This window comes from Bacillus rossius, chromosome 1, assembly GCF_032445375.1.
Source record: "Bacillus rossius redtenbacheri isolate Brsri chromosome 1, Brsri_v3, whole genome shotgun sequence".
Lineage (NCBI taxonomy): Eukaryota > Metazoa > Arthropoda > Insecta > Phasmatodea > Bacillidae > Bacillus > Bacillus rossius.
In genome coordinates this window covers 142,076,937-142,090,169 of record NC_086330.1, presented here as the reverse complement: position 1 = coordinate 142,090,169, position 13,233 = coordinate 142,076,937, and positions in this window count along the sequence as shown.

The window sequence follows — 13,233 nt, the reverse complement described above, 5'->3', positions numbered from 1 at the left end:
TGCAACAAATTTTATTAGGTTTACATAAACATATCTCATTTCTTCGAATGAAGTTATGGAAATTTGTTTGGTTATCACACTGAAGGTATGAAAAAAATTAAGTTTTATTAATCTTTGGTAACTTTACAAGATTTTCATGGTTTTATTTTTAAATAAAGAATTTGATATTATTTTTAAACATTCTCTTAATGTTTTTTTTTTTTTGTATTCAATATATAATATGATAAAATGTTTCTTGAGGTTTTGTCTCACTTGCCATGTTTATTTTGTTGTTATTTGTCAATACTTTTAAGGATGGGAATTTTTTTCTTTTTAACTTATACTTTTTTTGCATTTGTTCTGATACAAATATTTGCAAGAGTGATTCATTTTTATTCATGGTTGTAAAAAGTCATGCAAGTCTTTGTAATTTTTTTTTTTTTCAATATCTGCGGAGTATTAAGCCAGAATACTAGGTAGAACTGTTGCCCCAAATATTTGTAATATGTTTTATGCCTTAAGTAATTAAACTAAAGTCAGTGTTGAAATATTTAATAATACTTTAAGAATTTTATTGTGAATCTATTTCCATAAAAAAAGACATGTAAAAGGGAAGAATAGGTAACCACTTAATCTTCAGGCCACGTCCGAACTGAAAATGAAGTATGGAAGTAAACAAATCTGTGTACTTTTTGCATACTTTAAGGTAAAGAAACCACCATTTTGATAAAAAAAAATGTTTTATGTAACATTTAAGTAATTTTAATACCTTGTCCTTTATAATCATTTTCACTTTATAGATGATGTGTTAATGAGATGAAATAAGTTTAAAATGTTTTAAATGAAGTTACAAAAAATACATGCACATACATACAGAGTAACAACTAAACAATTGTGGAATCACAACGTATATTACAGGTAAATTTGTATGGGACATAATGTGTTTAAAAATTACTTATTTCAGCTAAACGGTGCTATATTGATGGGAAAAAAATAAATGTAAAAAAAACCTGTTAGACCAGCTAATATTTAGTTTAAAAGGCCAAACATTGATCCCATAAAGATTAGTCAAGTATGCAGTAAGGGATCATATAATGTGCATAGCTATCATTGGCACGTTCATGCAAATGATTATTTGTGTTATCTATAAGGAATAAAAAGTATTTACATAAATAAAACATGTTTTTAAAATGAGTTCAAATATTCTGGGAAGAATTTTGTATGCCATTAATATCAAAATTAAAATTTTTACTGTGAAACGTACTAACGTGAAATTTTAAAAATGAAAAGTTAAAAATTAACATTTCAAACAATATCCTCTGCATACTCTTGCTCAGTCAGTGGAAAAAATTAATGTATGCATCATGCGAGATTTGGAGCAAATGTTAGAATTCCTTAAGTTTCTGGCACACTATCAAATGTTTGCTTGCGTTACTTTTCAATAAATTGTTTTCAAATATGTTGTGTGTTTTGAAAAATTTTTAAGGATAATGTTAGACATGCAATTTCTCAAATTAAGTTTGGACAAAATCCATCAATTTTTAAAGGCTGCAACACTAAGGTTATATATATATACACACACACACACACAATGTTATGAACGTAAGCAGGGCTGCGGCGCGTGCAGGTTCAGAGCTGGCTGGCAGCCCCACATGGCCACTGATGTTACGTGGCCGCCACAATGTGAGACTTGCCACATGCGCCTGGTTTATTACAAGGATCGTCGCTTCCTCCCGCTCCCCGTGCGATGCTTTATCTCAGCGACGTAATTGACACTTGACAGCTGCGGAGTTACGCGAGCCGCCTACGCGTGTTTCAAGAGAATTCTGCCGTCGGGTCGGTGCGGAATGACGTGACTGGCCCCAGCCGCGCTCGTGAATTCTAGAAGTGGCGCCTGTGATATATAAGCCCAGGACGCCGGCCTCCGAGTGGAGTCAGTGAGGAGTCGGGAGTTTTCCCGCGGTGTAGTTTCCGGGTGATAGTGCCGCCGGTGCGGCGAAGTCCCTAGACGAAGGTTCCAGGGCGGAGAGTTCAGGTCCGGGCGATAGTGACGCGGGTGTGGCGGAGTTCCGGGGAGAGAGTCTGCGCGAGAGTGCAGCGAGCGAAGTTCCGAGCGGTTCCTCAGCGAAGGGAAGTGCGATGGCGGCGACGGTTGTCCATGAGGGGAGCTGCGGCGAGAGGTGCGGCCCAGCGAGGTGTGCGATGTGTAAAAGCTGAGTGACTGGGGAAGCAACGTTTTAAGTGTAATTAATTATTAGGCATTTTTAGAAGATTATTTGTTTGTGACGTAAATATTGGAATAAATAAAACTGTGTAGTAAAATCTTTAATTGGGCTATCCATTTACGAACCCGGTCGTAACAATATATATACTAAATAGCTCATTCTAGTCAATTTTAATGTAGTTATAAAATGAAATTCTATCACAGTGCTGGATGGAAAACATGAACTTGTTATGATGGTGCATTTATTATATTTTAACAAATGTTAAAATCGGCAGTCTCGCTAAGGGGAGCTGTTTGCAATTGGCGGCGGCCAATCTCGTAAGTTCGTTCATTTAGTTGTGACTCGAAACTTAGCTCTGTGAGCCGTGAATCTACAGTAGTACAAATGGGAAATGTGTGTGAAACTAGCAGGCATATGCATGGTTTAATTAAAATAAAACTCTTCCCTGGAGTCTTCCAGTCCTGTACAAAGGTTGACTTTGTGGCGTCGTCACATGGCGGAGTGAAGTTCAAGACTGGCGGGATAGGCCTGGAATCGTAAAATGACCCGGGCAAGCGTAGGGAGCTAAAAGAAAGAAGTCATATTTACCAGAGTTAAGAATGAGTGTTGTAAATTCAAAAGGTCTCCATAGAATGGAAAAATCCACCCCAAGCCATTAGCTGATGAAGATTGGTGGAAAAAAAGGAGGGGGTGCAAGGGAGGGGACCAACATAACCCAATATTTTATAAGAACAATATAGGAAATTCATGCCTTTCGACATGATGAAGGCTGGCGACACCTGTCTACAGCGTACCTAGATGCTTGGGCTAAAGAACTCCCACAAAATTCAGATTTCCGTGTATTATAATGCGCAATCTCTGCACAGATTTTCTCTTGTCTCTGTCATTGAGAAATGAATTTACTGTCCAAATATTTGTATTAAATAGTGTATTTATAATCAAAACAAGTTTTTGCAAATCTACAAAAATATATTGACTTAAAGATTATGAAAAAAATGACTTAACTTTAAACATGACAACAAAACGACAAATATCGTACAACTTTAACAATGAAACATATTTAACTGTAAACCTGAATTTTTGTAAATAGTTTATTTTGTAAATCATTCCATGAGACATAAGGAAATCGTTACTTTCTTAGAATAGGTGCTCATCTGGGGGGGAAAAATGGAAACCTTCAGAAATGTGTATTTTTGAATGCTTGTGCCCGAAAACACTTGTAGGCATTTTAAATGTAGCTACCTAACTGTATCAACCGTTTAAACAGTGAATGAGGTATTGGTAAACTACGTAAAATATTGCAATGCTCCTTAGCAGTCATCAAACAGAATTGAGAGGAAATAAAAAATACAATTTTGAGAATTTTGTATATTTTTTTATTATAGTGCTTATTCTAGAAAATTACAATTTTATATTTACAAAAATTCTTTTAAAAGTTTTATTTCATATATATATAAAGAATAAACTTTAAAAGCATTAAATGTTATAGATATATAACTTATTTACTCCATACGCATTGTGATTTGTTTCCATAAATGTTGTAAATAGGTACTTTTTTTTTTTTCATAGCTGAAGACAGTAATATTACTCTTATTTTAAACTGCAGTTGTGCAAAATTTCACCAAGAATAAACCCAATTCCACTTTAAGGGGTGGGAAAGGGCAATAGGGGTGGTTTTTAGGAATATTATGTAGACTGTGACATTTCTTCAAGCTCAGAATAAAACATTGAATTAGTATTAAAAAAAACATGCAAACAGACATATTTTCTTTGTGTATATACAAATATGTTTATAAGATTTAATTTTATTGTAAAAAAAATGTTATTTGCCTACCCAGGTGTTGTGATGTATCTCTATGAGAGGAAGTGGACAAGGACTGAGTAGCCAAGATGGCCAGATGAAGCATGTGTTTTTGTCTTGAGTTGGTTCACCAATCCCTTCCAATCCAATATATAACATGGCGCTGTGGATTAATTGTTTAGTATATCGACGCTATAATGCGGTGGTATAAACAAGAAGAAAAAAATAAATGAAGATTTGGGAGGACGGTACGGTAATGACGACGGTGAAGTGAACATAACCCAAACAAGAGATGGACGGGCTAAAACCACCGAGACCGTTTAGCTTTGATGGGGATCTGGCGGTTAATTGGAAACGGTGGAGACAACAGTTCCAGATCTACATGACAGCCACAGGGGGCGAGAGCAAGAGTGAAGAGGTAAAAATAGCCACTTTATTACATGTGGTTGGTGAAGAGGCGCAAGACCTATATTATACATTGGATGTATCCGAGAAAAACAGGAAGGAGTATAAAACAGTTTTGCAGAGTCTGGAATCATACTTTCTTCCAAAGACCAATCAGAGTGTTGAGCGGCACAAGTTTAATAATCGTGTACAACAGGAAAGTGAAACGTTTGACTCTTTTATAACTGCACTCCGGCGACTTAGTGCTAATTGTGGTTACGAAGGCCTACGACATGACATGATAAGAGACCGAATCGTGTGCGGAGTACGTGACACGCGTCTAAAAGACAGGCTATTAAGAGAACCAAATATGACCCTCGCAAAGGCGGTACAAATATGCAAAGCGGCAGAACAAACGCAGTAGTTATTGGAAGCGATAGACAAAAAGGAAGCGGTGCATGAAGTTTACACGAGCAGCTATGCAGAATTAGAAAGACAGGACACCTCTACCAAGAGAGACGAACACCAGGGGAGGCTACATACACAAAGGAATACAGATGGATATAGAGCTGGACAGTACAACAACAAGCAACATCTGCCCAACAACATTCACCACTCCAAAGGCAATGGCTATCAGCGTGGACGTGGCGGGAAGCAGAGGTTTCCTATAAGTAAGGCAACCTTTGGACACAGAGAGTATTATCCTAGCAGCGAAGGTATGTACAATAAACATAACTATGTAGAGCAAGGGTGTCAGAGGTGCGGAGTGCAACATACAAACTCTAGTTGTCCGGCGTTCAAGGAAATATGTAGAAAATGCAACAAACGGGAACACTTTGCACGAGTTTGTAGATCTAAATCTGTACATGAAATAAACAGACAGGGGACTGATGCTCATTGTGTGAATGATCTGATGTTAGGGTGCATTACTACCAATCAGTCGGACGAGGTTACAGGTGAAAGACAAGGACAGTGTAATGTACATGGTAAAGTAATGGATGTTCAATCTAGAGAGTGTAAAATTGGTGACATGGAAACTGAGTGGTTTTGTAAATTGAAAGTGTCACCTAATCATCATGTCAACTTTAAAGTAGATACAGGAGCTCAGGTTATTGTTTTACCTGAGGACACCTTTCTTACATTACAAAAGAGAAGTGATGCCTTGCTCACGTCAAATGTTAAACTCAAAAGTTATGCGGGTACTGAAATACCTGTGATAGGCAAGTGTTTCTTACATTGTCATACGCCACGAGGACAATCAGGGGTACTAGAGTTCCAGGTTACGAGAGTAAAAAATTCCGTACCTATAGTAGGGTTGACTGGCATCCAACAATTACAAATACTTCAAAGGGTGGAACTCGTAGGAGCTCACCAAGACCCACACATCACAAGTCTGCTTTCACAAGATAAAAATTTATTTGAGGGTCTTGGAGAGATAAAAGTTCATCCACGTACCTTAGTGCTACGAGAGGGTAGTAAGGCACCAGCGGCCGTATTTCAGAGAATACCGTTCGCACTCCATGATAAGTTGAGGGAGGAGATTAATAGGATGATCAAACTTAAGGTAGTGGAGAAAGTAGAGGAGCCAACAGATTGGCTCAATCCTATAGTAATTGTAAGGAAGCCATCAGGGGACATACGGGTTTGTCTTGACCCACAGTCTTTAAATGCAGCAACTATGAGAGAACACTGCAGAATGCCAACATTTGAGGAAGTCACTGTAAAAATGAAAGGAGCCCAGTATTTCAGCACATTGGATGCAAATAGGGGTTTTTGGCAAATAGGCCTCACAGATGAAAGTTCAAAACTAACCACATTTGATTCTCCATCACATGGAAGACTTCGGTTTACACGCTTACCGTATGGCTTGACCTGCGCTCCGGAAATTTTTTACAGTGTCTTCAGCCAATTGTTCAAAGATCTGGAAGGAGTACAGGTGTATGTAGATGATGTTATAGTTTTTGGTGTTGATAGAGCGGAGCATGATCGAAGGTTGGAACAAGTTCTCAAACGAGCAAAACAAATGAATGTTACATTTAATCTAGAGAAGTGTAAGTTTGGACTTACGGAAGTCAGGTATATTGGGCACATATTTGGGAAAGATGGCATTAGGACAGATATGGATAAGGTGAGGGCCATCTTAGAATTCCCGGAACCTAAAAACGTGACAGAATTACAAAGGTTCTTGGGAATGGTCAACTATTGGGGAAAATTTGTACCCAATCTTTCGGAAAAAACAGATGCGTTACGTGGGTTGTGTCGAAAGAATGTTGTTTGGTCATGGAACGACCAACACCACACAAAATTTGAACACTTAAAAACACTTTTGACCTCCACACCTATCCTACAGTATTTTGATCATGACGATGAGGTAGTGCTGTCAGTGGATGCGTCACAGAACGGCTTAGGAGCGGTTTTGATGCAATCTAAAGGCCCAGTAGCATTCGCATCCAAATCACTATCTCCTGCGCAAAAGAATTACGCACAAATAGAAAAAGAGCTCCTTGCAATTGTGTATGGCTGTGAGCGATTTCATCAATACCTCTATGGCCGCAAAGTTTTAGTAGAGACGGACCACAAGCCGTTGGAGGCTGTATTCAAAAAACCGCTCGAAAAATGTCCTCTAAGATTACAAAGAATGAGAATTAAATTGCAGAATTACAACTTAACGTTAAAATATGTGCCGGGTAAAGATTTCATAGTCGCGGATGCGTTATCAAGGGCAGGAGGTCCAGACGACAAACTAGAATTACACGAACAGGAAATAGCAGCTCATCAGGGCATGGTAGTGCATTTCATACAAGCAACTCAGGACATGTGGGAAAGACTACGGTTAGAAACCTTGAGAGATGAGACTTTGATCCCACTTAAAGGCATCATAATGAATGGATGGCCTAAAGAGAGAACACAGGTAGAAGCTAACATAAGACCCTTTTGGTCATACAAGGAAGATTTAACAGTACACGAGGGAGTTATTTTTAAAGGCAAACAGATAGTAGTTCCGCAGAGTATGAGACAGGATCTGTTAGACAGAGTCCATTATGGACACATGGGGATAAAAAAGTGCAAATGGAGGGCCAGGGAGTGTATATTTTGGCCTGGAATGGCAAAGCAAATTGAAGATAGGGTAAGTAACTGTGCGACATGTAAGGAGGTACAGAACCTGAGTCCCAAGGAACCGATAGTCAGCAGAGAAATACCGAGTAGGCCTTGGCAAATAATAGCAGCAGACATTCTACATTTCAAGGGGAAGGACTATCTACTAGTAATTGATGCCTACTCAAAGTACCCTGAGTTCAGTCAGTTAACAAGTCTCACATCAGGTCACGTAGTGGGGCACTGCAAAGCTATAATGGCGAGACATGGGATACCGGAGGTACTTTATAGCGACAATGGGCCACAGTTTTCTTCACAGGAGTTTAAGGGATTTGCACACAACTGGGACTTTACACATAAGACATCTAGTCCTATGTACCCCCAGTCCAATGGACTTGTGGAAAGGTATGTGCAAACAGTGAAAAATATGCTCAAAAAGGCAGTGAAGGACCGTAGAGATATGATGCTGGCGCTCTTAGAATACAGAAACACACCGGTCGACAGTCACTTACAATCACCGGCTCAGAGGTTGTTTGGTAGACGACTAAGGGGGTTAATGCCACACTCAGCGTACATGCTTCGGCCACAGCAACAGCCAGACATACACCAGGACTTACTGGGCAAACAACAAAAACAGGAAAAATATTATAACAGGGGAACAAGGAAGCTAGAGCCACTGGCGGTAGGGACAAATGTAGGAGTTAGATGTGGTGATGCATGGAAAAGGGGCAATATTGTCAGAATTCTCTATAGACCCAGGGGTTACCGGGTGTGTTTAGAGAATGGGTATGAAGTTGAAAGGAACCGGAGACATCTAATGGATAATTTTACGGGAAAACCTTTTGAAAGGATACGAGAGGAAATACCGCAAGCTCAGGAAGATCAACAATCAAATAATCAACCACACATGCAGGATGACGTAGTTCAGAATAGACCAACACAGCCTCTTGAGGATAGTAACATGGTAGATTTTAAAGGGTTTGATGAGACAGAAGTTGGCCAAGGGCACGGTTATAGAGAATGGGATTTTAGAAAAGAACGTGAGGAAGGCCTAGTAGAAAATACAGTAATGTCAAGGTCAGGAAGAGTAATAAAAACACCAGTGTACTTAAATGATTATGTACCTTAGAAGTTGCGATGTATGTCTATGAAGGAAGTGGATCAGTGTATGTTCAGTGTATTTACAGGATTAATTGTAAACACAAATAGATATGTTGTGATGTATGTCTATGAAGGAAGTGGATCAGTGTATGTTCAGTGTATTTAGAGGATTAATTGTAAACACAAATAGATAACTTCTAATGAATGTAGGAACTGGAAAAAAGGGAGATGTTGTGATGTATCTCTATGAGAGGAAGTGGACAAGGACTGAGTAGCCAAGATGGCCAGATGAAGCATGTGTTTTTGTCTTGAGTTGGTTCACCAATCCCTTCCAATCCAATATATAACATCAGGGTTAAATAACTTAACCCATGGACCAGGGCTCCCACCGCCGATGACATGAGCCGTTGATAACATCCTTCAGTAACTCGGGGTTAGGTTTCCAGGTGCTGCATGTTGCATCACTTCTTGCAATAGCTTGTTTGGCGAGTAATCTATTTTTTACAGATTCTTCTTTTAGACTATTGGTAGTTCTGTTCTTAACACAATTTACTTGAGAAAAAACTCGTTCCACTGAAGCTGAAGAGTGGGGAAGAATGGTCAGGTTTTTCATAAATTCAGACAGTAAACCATACTTAGACACATCCAAGCCATCTTTTATGTTCCTTAGGGTATACCAATACTCAGGAATGGTTCTTGCAGTGATGTTTAAATCTTTTGAAAGGCGGAACGATCGCCATTCATCATCCAGTTCGTTGATTTGGTTTTTTGGTATAAGTGTAGGAAAACTTAGTGGCAAATGGAGGCTGGTGAAACTGTAAGATCCTTTGCTATTACCGGATCAAGTACTTTCAAGCTTGCAATAACAGTATTGTCATTGAGAGGAAATCTTTCTTTAATCTGCACACAGAATTCAACAAGAAAATTCACACAATCGTTTTGAACCGATTCGTAGGAATGGAATCATGCAAAGGCCACTTCCGAAGGACGCCGCCCATTAGCATACAGCATGCCACACGTATAGGCATCCCCAACTCGATCGGTGTATACTTTCACTGATAAACACTGTCAACAGGTTTGTGAATACTTCTATCAGTTGGGTCTATTTCACTTAAACTATGAGCAAGGATAACTTCTTCTTTAACAAAACAACGTAAAATATCCATGTATTCTGTTGAAATTCTTGAGTAAAGAATGTGAAGCCTGAAACATTCAGACTGAAATTCAATGTTCAAAGTATTTACATTGTGCAGTATATACTGTACAAATAGCAGCATGTGCTTTGCTCCACAGTTCATTAAGTTGTCATATATTTTTTTTGCCCCGTCAACTTTGTCTGTCTTAATTTCTGACTGAAAGTAAAGAGATAAAGCATCCCACTGCTCTAAAATGATGCTGATTACATTTTCTCGGGAGAGCCACCTTGTTTGTGATAACTTCGGAATCTTATGCTGTGGTGAATTGACTGCATCTCAAACCAACTTGAAATCATTTAGTCTTTTGCTACTACGAGCAAAATAAGATGTCAAATATTTTATAAATGCCTCCAAAAAAGAAGGCAGCACCTTGACAGCATGGCCAGAGCACAGAGCAAAAGAATGACACACACATCCCATCACAAAAATTGATGGAATATCAGATTTGATTAATGTTTGAAAGCCACTTTTAATGCCCATCATATTACAACAGTTGTCACTGCCAAAGCCAACAATATTACCTAGTGGGATATTTTTTTCTTTAAGACGAGACTTAAGAGCAGCATACAAAACCTCAGCAGATCCGTTTTCGACTGAAACTGTATCAAAGAGTATATCTACAACATCTAGTTTGTGCAGGTCAAAAAATCTCATAACTATTGCCAAAATATGTGTATTGTAACTGAAATGTCAGTACTTTCATCAATTATAACAGAAAACTTTTGATTTTGAAATACTGTTGCAATATCTTGCTTCGCATGATGTGCAATTCCATCCTGGATCAGGTAAGAAATATTTGTTTTTTTCACTGAAACTTTCTCAGCTACATTAAGTACTATCAGGAAATGCTTTTTTGCAAACTTCAAACAAGTGGTCTGCATGAGCAAAAGGTACGTGGTGTTCAGCAAAATAGCCAGCAAATAACACCTCTGCTTTTGCAACCTTTTCATCAACCGATGATTCTCTTACTTTGAAGAATGTGTCTAATTTAATATTTCACTTAGCTTCTTGAAAACTAGTTTTGTGTTTATATGTATTTTTGTGTGCGAAAAGCATAGACTTGTTTGCATTTTTCAAACAGATATTGCAACAGTTACAGTAGCTACTACCTTTATTATTGGTATCCTCATAGAGCCAGGGCCGGTGCAAGGTAAATTGGCTACCTAGGCGAAAAACTAGAGCTGTAGCAAACCGTATGTATTAGTTACTAAGTAACGGGTGCGGCATCTAGTAACGAGTAACGAAACGTTACACACGAATGCATTTCGTTACTCGCATTTTTCGTATGTTTTACGCATGCGCACGCTTATTCGTTACAAAGAACGATGTTAGTTTATTAAGAAAAGTATAATTTGGAAATTCATCGCCCAAGTTTTTTACAGTTTATTAAAGGTATTGTGTGTGTAGACAAAGTTTGAGATTGTAACAGAAACAACGTAATAAATTATTTTTTACAAATTATAAATATGTATGTTTTTGTTCTTTATTATTGCGTATTTTCACGTTTTTTTGTTCTTATCTTAAAAGAGATATAATAAAGCCGCTCTAATGAGATTTAATTGTTTCTTGGTTAACAAAAGCTGTTAATCACCAAATATTTTTAATTGTTTATATTCGATTTATTATTATTATTTATGCGACGTCATACTGTACGCGTACGAAATACGACTCGATTCGTTGCTGTTACATAACATAGCATGTTATGCGGTATCAGAAGTAACGAGTAACGATACGAAAGTAACGAGTACTAATTGTTATAGCAACGAATATATACGGGTACACTTTTTTTCGTTACTTTTACACCTCTACGAAAAACCCTATGTCCCCCCCCCCCCCCCAGGACACCCCAAAAATTTTCCTTTGCCTCAAAATACATCACGTAAGAAGATTTTGTCAACAATCAAATGTAAGCAGGCTTGTATTTTTTTAACTTATTACAAATCATAAACAGGTCACCGTGGGCTTTAAATAATTACTTATATCAATATAAATATTCCAAACTATTACAAAAATCCATTTTCATCTAGTTTCAATAATCGTTAAACATATTATATCAGCTGTTATGTGTCGTGCGGGTGTCTAGTTCTCCTATATGGACGCGCCGGCCCTACATGAGCCAATCCTTCAGATCTTTATATTGTAACCATTCTTGTTTAAAATGTTGACTGTACCACTTTTTTTTGCTGGTGTTGAATTCAAGTCGCACATGATGGAAATTGTATGATTGTAAATGCCAGAAAACTTCAGAAAACTGCTTATTTTAGGTTATGCAGAGACCGGCAGAGACCATAGAACTGTAATAAGAACAAAACACTACCTTGTGGGTGTAGTCGTGTAGTGTGAGCCATACAGCCATAATAACCTAGCATTAACTAATGACGAACAATTATTGATACATGATTTGACGAAAAAGGAACGCCAAAAATTAACATAAATTGTTTTACGTATAAAAATAATTAAAATTATAAACAACCTAGAATTGTTGGAATACATTATTTAAAAACCCAGAACCCCAAACACCATCGGAAAAACACATGAGTGGCAGACCTGCCATGAACTGAATTGAGTATATAAAGTTACTATAACACTTAAACAATAACAAGCAATGATTTAATTTTCTTTAACTATGGGTTCAACGTTTTAATGAGCTTACGAATCCCAGCGTTAAAATAAGCTGATATAGGTGTAGTTATAGAAAAATATTTTAGCAGAACAAAATAGGAAAGTCGTCAAAAACGGGCGATATTTTATACAGCGCATTCTAGCGGCAGAGCCTCATCCTACGCCGGTAGCGCATATGTGATAAGAGTATTTCGGCCATTTAAAATGTACTTTTTTTTTCAAGTTGCCTGCAATTGTGGTTATTTAATAGAGCTGAAAAAGGCTCTGCAAATTTTTTATTGCAACAATTATAATGTTAACTGCACAAAGTCGTTTTTGAACTTAAAAATTACTTAGGGCCGTATTCCAAGACACAAAAATAAGGGTTTAGGCGTTGAATATGCGATACCTGTACCCTAACCATATTCCAAGTGCACGATAGGACACGGCCAGTACCTTATTTTTAGGGCACTGATTTTTGGTCCTATCTGTTGCCGTTTCGTTGCCAAAATCACGCGCATGCGCAGAGCTCACTTTTTCGTTGATTTCTCCCAGATGGCTGAATCGCATCTGGCGCCATTAACTCATATATAGTCATTTTAATTATAATCGGGGGATGTATAATGTGTTTTAGTGGATCAAATAAAACTTTATAGTAGCAAAAACTATTCTGAAATATATTAGATTACTTTAATGGTCATAAAAACAAATAATCAACAACTTTAAAATTACCTCAGAAAATTAAAATTACGCCAATTAATTCGCACGATAGTGCTGCTATCTGTCGGATTTTGGCGTACCAAATCCATCGATGGTTGCCAAACATCTGCTAGAATGCATTGAAATCAGT